Source organism: Triticum dicoccoides, chromosome 2B (genome assembly GCF_002162155.2).
Source record: "Triticum dicoccoides isolate Atlit2015 ecotype Zavitan chromosome 2B, WEW_v2.0, whole genome shotgun sequence".
In the NCBI taxonomy this organism is placed as follows: domain Eukaryota; kingdom Viridiplantae; phylum Streptophyta; class Magnoliopsida; order Poales; family Poaceae; genus Triticum; species Triticum dicoccoides.
The window spans coordinates 275714514-275724526 of record NC_041383.1 but is presented as its reverse complement, the minus strand read 5'-3'; positions in this window follow the sequence as shown (position 1 = coordinate 275724526).

Genomic DNA, 10013 nt, shown 5'->3' with positions numbered 1-10013 from the left:
ATGCGAAAGAGCGAGACGGCGGCGATGAGGGCGGCGATGTACATGTACTCCTCGACGGCAGTCACGCCACAGTCCTCGGAGTTCATCGAGTATCTCCTATGGGCGATGGAGCAGACAGATTCTCCCGAGGCAACAGTCAGGCGGAGGTGGTGGGCGTATAGGTCGAAGGTCGAGCACCCAGATGATAATGAATCAATCGAGTATGGTGTGCCGTTCGTGAGGGTGTAGAGCCAGCCGGAGCCACAGGAGTATTCGTTCTCCCACCGTAAGAGGAGGCCGGATGGCGTGACGTTGCTTCCCCGCTGTTCTCCACGGTTCCCTCGACGCTCGCCTCATTTCAACGGCGGCGGTAGGGTTTAAGGTAAGCTTCGCACTAACCTAATCTTCCACCTGCTCATGCTTACAATCAGTGTGACAGCTAATGAAAATCATGCTTACAATCAGTCTCCGAGTACTACGCCAATCACCCTAAAATATCTCTGGACCTTTGGGTTAAAGTTGTGACACAATGTACAAATAAAGAAAAATAGATTGGTGCTTCTTTCAGAAAAGAGTACTCCCTAGAAAACTGCCAGTATAAGCTACTAGTATTTGGTTAGAGGATTTGTTGCCGAGAAAGATCCATCCACAGAGAGCGCCACACATCCCACTGGTGGTGGTGGATGCCAATGCGTGCATGCAGCATGGTTCGTGTCGTTATTTTTACTTGGCACACCTTGCACTCTGCATATATGCCAGTTCCATACATACATTTGTGCAATTCCACCAAAATGCAGTTGAATAACCCTGTTTGCACGGATAATGAAAAAGCGTGATTACATTATAGTGGCACTAGTTTATGAAACACACAAAATAAATAGAAGAAAATATTGCGATAGTATCATAGTATGCCATGCTGCGAGGGCGAGATGGGCCCTACGCCGCCTCATACAGTACGCCTCATACTGGACATCGTCCCAAGTCTCCCAGATACACCTTCTGCCAGTGATGAACATCAGTGTACAGCGGTAGTACAAGGAGGCGCCTTGAGACATTCAAATCTCTATTTTTGTACGTATCAACTAAAATTAAGCACCCCAGTTTGCAGAAACGCTTAAACATTAACAATGGGACTAGTTGATGAAACATACTTTAACAAAGAGAAGCACTTTCTTTATCTACATTGGAAATGAAATGATAGAGATGACACTCGCTCTATTTTAACTGTATTATTACTTCATTTTATCAGTGACACTAGGGTCGAGCAGGTGGCAAACGAGGTGTACCGTGCGTCGCAAGGATGGAGGCCAGGGGTGCTTAGACTGGGATGCTGAAGCTGGCTCTTTCAGTCACCAACATGGATGATTCAATTCATTGGGCCTTTTGGTGTAGTTTACCTAAAATGAAGCAATGTCCTGTGAGCTAGCAGCTTCTTCTTCAATTTTTTTTAAGAAAAGGGCTCCAGCCCCGGTTCCATTTCCATCAAAAAACAAAACCCACAGAGCTTCTTCTTCATTAGTTGCAATAAATTGAGCAACATCAAGGTTGGTTGTGAAGCTCCTGGAATGCTCAACTGTAATTTGGATATCATTTGTGCAGCTCAACTAAGATCGAGCGTGAAATGCATATCTCTGTTTGTTAGAAATATGCCCTAGAGGCAATAATAAAAGGATTATTATTATATTTCCTTGTTCATGATAATTGTCTTTTATTCATGCTATAATTGTATTATCCGAAAATCGTAATACACGTGTGAATACATAGACCACAATACGTCCCTAGTAAGCCTCTAGTTGACTAGCTCGTTGGTCAACAGATAGTCATGGTTTCCTGACTATGGACATTAGATGTCATTGACAACGGGATCACATCATTAGGAGAATGATGTGATGGACAAGACCCATTCCTAAGCATAGCACAAGATCGTGTAGTTCGTTTTGCTAGAGCTTTTCCAATGTCAAGTATCTCTTCCTTAGACCATGAGATCGTGTAACTCCCGGATACCGTATGAGTGCTTTGGGTGTACCAAATGTCACAACGTAACTGGGTGACTATAAAGGTGCACTACAGGTACCTCCGAAAGTGTCTGTTGGGTTGACACGGATCGAGACTGGGATTTGTCACTCCGTGTTACAGAGAGGTATCACTGGGCCCACTCGGTAGTGCATCATCATAATGAGCTCAAAGTGACCAAGTGTCTGGTCACGGGATCATGCATTACGGTACGAGTAAAGTGACTTGCCGGTAACGAGACTGAACGAGGTATTGGGATACCGACGATCGAGTCTCGGGCAAGTAACATACCGTCTGACAAAGGGAATAGTATACGGGGTTGCTTGAACCCTCGACATCGTGGTTCATCTGATGAGATCATCGAGGAGTATGTGGGATCCAACATGTGTATCCAGATCTCGCTATTGGTTATTGACCGGAGAGCCATCTCGGTCATGTCTGCATGTCTCCCGAACCCGTAGGGTCTACACACTTAAGGTTCAATGACGCTAGGGTTGTATGAATATGAGTATGAAGCAAACCGTATGTTGTTCAGAGTCCCGGATGAGATCCCGGACGTCACGAGGAGTTCCGGAATGGTCCGGAGGTAAAGAAAACTATATAGGAAGTACTGTTTCGGCCATCGGGAAAGTTTCGGGGTCACCCGGTATTGTACCAGGACCACCGGAAGGGTCCCGGGGGTCTACCGGGTGGGGCCACCTATCCCGGAGGGCCACGTGGGCTGAAGTGGGAGGGGAACCAGCCACTAGTGGGCTGGTGCGCCCCCCTTGGGCCCTCCTGCGCCTAGGGTTGGAAACCCTAGGTGGAGGGGGGGCGCACCACTTGCCTTGGGGGGCACTCCACCCCCTGGCCGCCGCCCCCTTGGGAGATTGCATCTCCCAGGGCCGGCGCCCCCCTAGGGGCCTATATAAAGGAGGGAAAGGGGGAGGGCATCCACATCCAAGTCTTGGCGCCTCCCTCCCCCTGCTACACCTCGTCCTCCTCCTGCAGCAGCTTGGCGAAGCCCTGCCGGAGTTCTGCTGCATCCACCACCACGCCATCGTGCTGCTGGATCATCATCAACCTCTCCTTCCCCCTTGCTGGATCAAGAAGGAGGAGACATCATCCGCTCCGTTCGTGTGTTGAACGCGGAGGTGCTGTCCATTCGGCACTTGGTCATCGGTGATTTGAATCACGGAGAGTACGACTCCATCATCACCGTTCTCTCGAACGCTTCCGCACGCGATCTACAAGTGGTATGTAGATGCAATCTCTCTCCCATGACTCATTGCTTAGATGAACTCATAGATGGATCTTGGTGAAACCATAGGAAGATTTTTAATTTTCTGCAACGTTCCCCAATAGTGGCATCATGAGCTAGGTCTATGCGTAGTTCTCTATTGCACGAGTAGAACACAATTTTGTTGTGGGCGTAGATCTTGTCAACTTGCTTGCCGCTACTAGTCTTTTCTTGCTTCAGCGGTATTGTGGGATGAAGCAGCCCGGACCGACCTTACACGTACGCTTACGTGAGACAGGTTCCACCGATTGACATGCACTTGTTGCATAAGGTGGCTAGCGGGTGTCTGTCTCTCCTACTTTAGTTGGAGCGGATTCGATGAAAAGGGTCCTTATGAAGGGTAAATATAAGTTGACAAAATCACGTTGTGCTTATTCGTAGGTAAGAAAACGTTCTTGCTAGAACCCAATTGCAGCCACGTAAAAGATGCAACAACAATTAGAGGACGTCTAACTTGTTTTTGCAGCAATTGTCATGTGATGTGATATGGCCAGAAGTTGTGATGAATGATGAATGATATATTGTGATGTATGAGATCATGTTCATGTAATAGGAATCACGACTTGCATGTCAATGAGTATGACAACCGGCAGGAGCCATAGGAGTTGTCTTTATTTTTTTGTATGACCTTCGTGTCATTGAAGAATGCCATGTAAGTTACTTTACTTTATTGCTAAACGCGTTAGCCATAGAACTAGAAGTAGTCGTTGGTGTGACAACTTCATGAAGACACAATGATGGAGATCATGATGATGGAGATCATGGTGTCATGCTGGTGACGAAGATGATCATGGAGCCTCGAAGATGGAGATCAAAGGAGCTATATGATATTGGCCATATCATGTCACTATTATATAATTGCATGTGATGTTTATTATGTTTTATGCATCTTGTTTACTTAGAACGATGGTAGTAAATAAGATGATCCCTTATAATAATTTCAAGAAAGTGTTCCCCCCTAACTGTGTGCCGTTGCTAAAGTTCGTCGTTTCGAAGCACCACGTGATGATCGGGTGTGATAGATCCTTACGTTCACATACTACGGGTGTAAGACAGTTTTACACATGCAGAAACACTTAGGGTTAACTTGACGAGCCTAGCATGTACAGACATGGCCTCGGAACACAGAGACTGAAAGGTCGAACATGAGTCGTATGGAAGATACAATCAACATGGAGATGTTCACCGATGATGACTAGTCCGTCTCACGTGATGATCGGACACGGCCTAGTCGACTCGGATCGTGTAACACTTAGATGACTAGAGGGATATCTAATCTGAGTGGGAGTTCATTAAATAATTTGATTAGATGAACTTAATTATCATGAACTTAGTCTAAAACTTTTGCAAATATGTCTTGTAGATCAAATGGCCAACGCTCATGTCAACATGAACTTCAACGCGTTCCTGGAGAAAACCAAGCTGAAAGATGATAGCAGCAACTATTCGGACTGGGTCCGGAACCTGAGGATCATCCTCATAGCAGCCAAGAAAGATTATGTCCTAGATGCACCGCTAGGTGAAGCACCCATCCCAGAGAACCAAGACGTTATGAACACTTGGCAATCACGTGCTGATGATTACTCCCTCGTTCAGTGCGGCATGCTTTACAGCTTAGAACCGGGACTCCAAAAGCGTCTTGAGAAACACGGAGCATATGAGATGTTCGAGGAGCTGAAAATGGTTTTCCAAGCTCATGCCCGGGTCGAGAGATATGAAGTCTCCGACAAGTTCTATAGTTGTAAGATGGAGGAAAACAGTTCTGTCAGTGAGCACATACTCAAAATGTCTGGGTTGCACAACCGCCTGTCCCAGCTGGAGATCAACCTCCCGGACGAGGCGGTCATTGACAGAATCCTTCAGTCGCTCCCACCGAGCTACAAGAGCTTTGTGTTGAACTACAATATGCAGGGGATGGTGAAGACCATTCCTGAAGTATTTTCAATGTTGAAGTCAGCAGAGGTTGAAATCAAGAAAGAACATCAAGTGTTGATGGTCAATAAGACCACTAAGTTCAAGAAGGGCAAGGGTAAGAAGAACTTCAAGAAGGACGACAAAGATGTTGCCGCGCCCGGTAAGCCAGTTGTCGGGAAGAAGTCAAAGAATGGACCCAAGACTGAGACTGAGTGCTTTTATTGCAAAGGGAAGGGTCACTGGAAGTGGAACTGCCCCAAATACTTAGCGGACAAGAAGGCCGGCAACACTAAAGGTATATTTGATATACATGTAATTGATGTGTACCTTACCAGTACTCGTAGTAACTCCTGGGTATTTGATACCGGTGCCGTTGCTCACATTTGTAACTCACAGCAGGAGCTGCGGAATAAGCGGAGACTGGCGAAGGACGAGGTGACGATGCGCGTTGGGAATGGTTCCAAGGTCGATGTGATCGCCGTCGGCACGCTACCTCTACATTTACCTACGAGATTAGTTTTAAACCTCAATAATTGTTATTTAGTGCCAACTTTGAGCATGAACATTGTATCTGGATCTCGTTTGATACGAGATGGCTATTCATTTAAATCCGAGAATAATGGTTGTTCTATTTATATGAGAGATATGTTTTATGGTCATGCCCCGATGGTCAATGGTTTATTCTTAATGAATCTCGAACGTAATGTTACACATATTCATAGTGTGAATACCAAAAGACGTAAAGTTGATAACGATAGTCCCACATACTTGTGGCACTGCCGCCTTCGTCACATTGGTGTCAAGCGCATGAAGAAGCTCCATGCTGATGGACTTTTAGAGTCTCTAGATTATGAATCATTTGACACATGCGAACCATGCCTCATGGGCAAAATGACCAAGACCCCGTTCTCCGGAACAATGGAGGGAGCAACCAACTTATTGGAAATCATACATACTGATGTGTGTGGTCCAATGAGCATTGAGGCTCGCGGAGGATATCGTTATGTTCTCACTCTCACTGATGACTTGAGTAGATATGGGTATGTCTACTTGATGAAACACAAGTCTGAGACCTTTGAAAAGTTCAAGGAATTTCAGAATGAAGTAGAGAATAAACGTGACCAAAAGATAAAATTATTACGATCGGATCGTGGAGGAGAATATATAAGTCACGAATTTGGTACACACTTAAGAAAATGTGGAATCATTTCACAACTCACGCCGCCTGGAACACCTCAGCGTAACGGTGTGTCCGAACGTCGTAATCACACTCTATTGGATATGGTGCGATCTATGATGTCTCTTACCGATTTACCGCTATCATTTTGGGGATACGCTCTAGAGACAGCTACATTCACTTTAAATAGGGCACCGTCTAAATCCGTTGAGACGACACCGTATGAATTATGGTTTGGGAAGAAACCTAAGCTGTCATTTCTAAAAGTTTGGGGATGCGATGCTTATGTCAAGAAACTTCAACCTAAAAAGCTCGAACCCAAGTCAGAAAAATGCGTCTTCATAGGATACCCTAAGGAAACCATTGGGTATACCTTCTACTTAAGATCCGAGGGCAAGATCTTTGTTGCCAAGAACGGATCCTTTCTGGAAAAAGAGTTTCTCTCGAAAGGAGTAAGTGGGAGGAAAGTAGAACTCGATGAAGTACTACCTCTTGAACCGGAAAGTAGTGCAGCTCAGGAAAACGTTCCTGTGGTGCCTACACTGACTGGAGAGGAAATTAATGATGATGATCAAGGTACTTCTGATCAAGTTGCTACTGAACTTCGTAGGTCCACAAGGACACGTTCCACACCAGAGTGGTATGGCAACCCTGTCCTGGAAATCATGTTGTTAGACAACGGTGAACCTTCAAACTAAGAAGAAGCGATGGCGGGCCTAGATTCCAACAAATGGCTAGAAGCCATGCAATCCAAGATAGAATCCATGTATGAAAACAAAGTATGGACTTTGACTGACTTGCCCGATGATCGGCGAGCGATAGAAAACAAATGGATCTTTAAGAAGAAGACGGACGCGGATGGTAATGTCACCATCTATAAAGCTCGACTTGTCGCTAAGGGTTATCGGCAAGTTCAAGGGATTGACTATGATGAGACTTTCTCTCCCGTAGTGAAGCTTAAGTCCGTCCGAATCATGTTACTAATTGCCGCATACTATGATTATGAGATATGGCAGATGGACGTCAAAACGGCATTCCTTAACGATTATGTTAAGGAAGAGTTGTATATGATGCAGCCGGAAGTTTTTGTCGATCCTAAGAATGCTAACAAAGTGTGCAAGCTCCAGCGATCCATTTATGGGCTGGTGCAAGCATCTCGGAGTTGGAACATTCGCTTTGATGAGATGATCAAAGCGTTTGGGTTTATGCAGACTTATGGAGAAGCCTGCGTTTACAAGAAAGTGAGTGGGAGCTCTGTAGCATTTCTCATATTATATGTAGATGACATACTTTTGATGGGAAATGTTATAGAATTCTTGGACAACATTAAGGCCTACTTGAATAAGTGTTTTTCAATGAAGGACCTTGGAGAAGCTGCTTACATATTAGGCATCAAGATCTATAGGGATAGATCGAGACGCCTCATAGGTCTTTCACAAAGCACATACCTTGATAAGATTTTGAAGAAGTTCAAAATGGATCAGTCCAAGAAAGGGTTCTTACCTGTACTGCAAGGAGTGAGATTGAGCTCGGCTCAATGCCCGACCACGGCAAAATATAAAGAAGAGATGAGCGTCATCCCCTATGCCTCAGCCATAGGATCTATTATGTATGCCATGCTGTGTACCAGACCTGATGTAAACCTTGCCGTAAGTTTGGTAGGAAGGTACCAAAGTAATCCCGGCAAGGAACGCTGGACAACGGTCAAGAATATCCTGAAGTACCTGAAAAGGACAAAGGACATGTTTCTCGTTTATGGAGGTGACGAAGAGCTCGTCGTAAAGGGTTACGTCGATACTAGCTTCGACATAGATCTGGATGACTCTAAGTCACAAACCGGATACGTGTATATGTTGAATGGTGGAGCAGTAAGCTGGTGCAGCTGCAAGCAGAGCATCGTGGCGGGATCTACATGTGAAGCGGAGTACATGGCATCCTCGGAGGCAGCGCATGAAGCAATTTGGGTGAAGGAGTTCATCACCGACCTAGGAGTCATACCCAATGCGTCGGGGCCGATCAAACTCTTCTGTGACAACACTGGAGCTATTTCCCTTGCCAAGGAGCCCAGGTTTCACAAGAAGACCAGGCACATCAAGCGTCGCTTCAACTCCATCCGTGAAAATGTTCAAGATGGAGACATAGATATTTGCAAAGTACATACAGATCTGAATGTCGCAGATCCATTGACTAAACCTCTCTCGCGAGCAAAACATGATCAACACCAGAACTCTATGGGTGTTCAATTCATCACAATGTAACTAGATTATTGACTCTAGTGCAAGTGGGAGACTGTTGGAAATATGCCCTAGAGGCAATAATAAAAGGATTATTATTATATTTCCTTGTTCATGATAATTGTCTTTTATTCATGCTATAATTGTATTATCCGGAAATCGTAATACACGTGTGAATACATAGACCACAATACATCCCTAGTAAGCCTCTAGTTGACTAGCTCGTTGGTCAACAGATAGTCATGGTTTCCTGACTATGGACATTAGATGTCATTGACAACGGGATCACATCATTAGGAGAATGATGTGATGGACAAGACCCATTCCTAAGCATAGCACAAGATCGTGTAGTTCGTTTTGCTAGAGCTTTTCCAATGTCAAGTATCTCTTCCTTAGACCATGAGATCGTGTAACTCCCGGATACCGTATGAGTGCTTTGGGTGTACCAAACGTCACAACGTAACTGGGTGACTATAAAGTTGCACTACAGGTACCTCCGAAAGTGTCTGTTGGGTTGATATGGATCGAGACTGGGATTTGTCACTCTGTGTTACGGAGAGGTATCACTGGGCCCACTCGGTAGTGCATCATCATAATGAGCTCAAAGTGACCAAGTGTCTGGTCACGGGATCATGCATTACGGTACGAGTAAAGTGACTTGCCGGTAACGAGACTGAACGAGGTATTGGGATACCGACGATCGAGTCTCGGGCAAGTAACATACCGTCTGACAAAGGGAATAGTATACGGGGTTGCTTGAACCCTCGACATCATGGTTCATCTGATGAGATCATCGAGGAGTATGTGGGAGCCAACATGGGTATCCAGATCCCACTGTTGGTTATTGACCGGAGAGCCGTCTCGGTCATGTCTGCATGTCTCCCGAACCCGTAGGGTCTACACACTTAAGGTTCGGTGACGCTAGGGTTGTATGAATATGAGTATGCTGCAAACCGAATGTTGTTCGGAGTCCCGGATGAGATCCCGGATGTCACGAGGAGTTCCGGAATGGTCCGGAGGTAAAGAAAACTATATAGGAAGTGCTGTTTCGGCCATCGGGAAAGTTTCGGGGTCACCCGGTATTGTACCGGGACCACCGGAAGGGTCCCGGGGGTCCACCGGGTGGGGCCACCTATCCCGGAGGGCCCCGTGGGCTGAAGTGGGAGGGGAACCAGCCACTAGTGGGCTGGTGCGCCCCCCTTGGCCCCTCCCCCTGCGCCTAGGGTTGGAAACCCTAGGTGGGGGGGGGGGGCGCACCACTTGCCTTGGGGGGCACTCCACCCCCCTGGCCGCCGCCCCCCTTGGGAGATTGCATCTCCCAGGGCCGCCCCCCTAGGGGCCTATATAAAGGAGGGCAAGGGGGAGGGCAGCCGCACCCAAGTCTTGGCGCCTCCCTCCCCCTGCTACACCTCGTCCT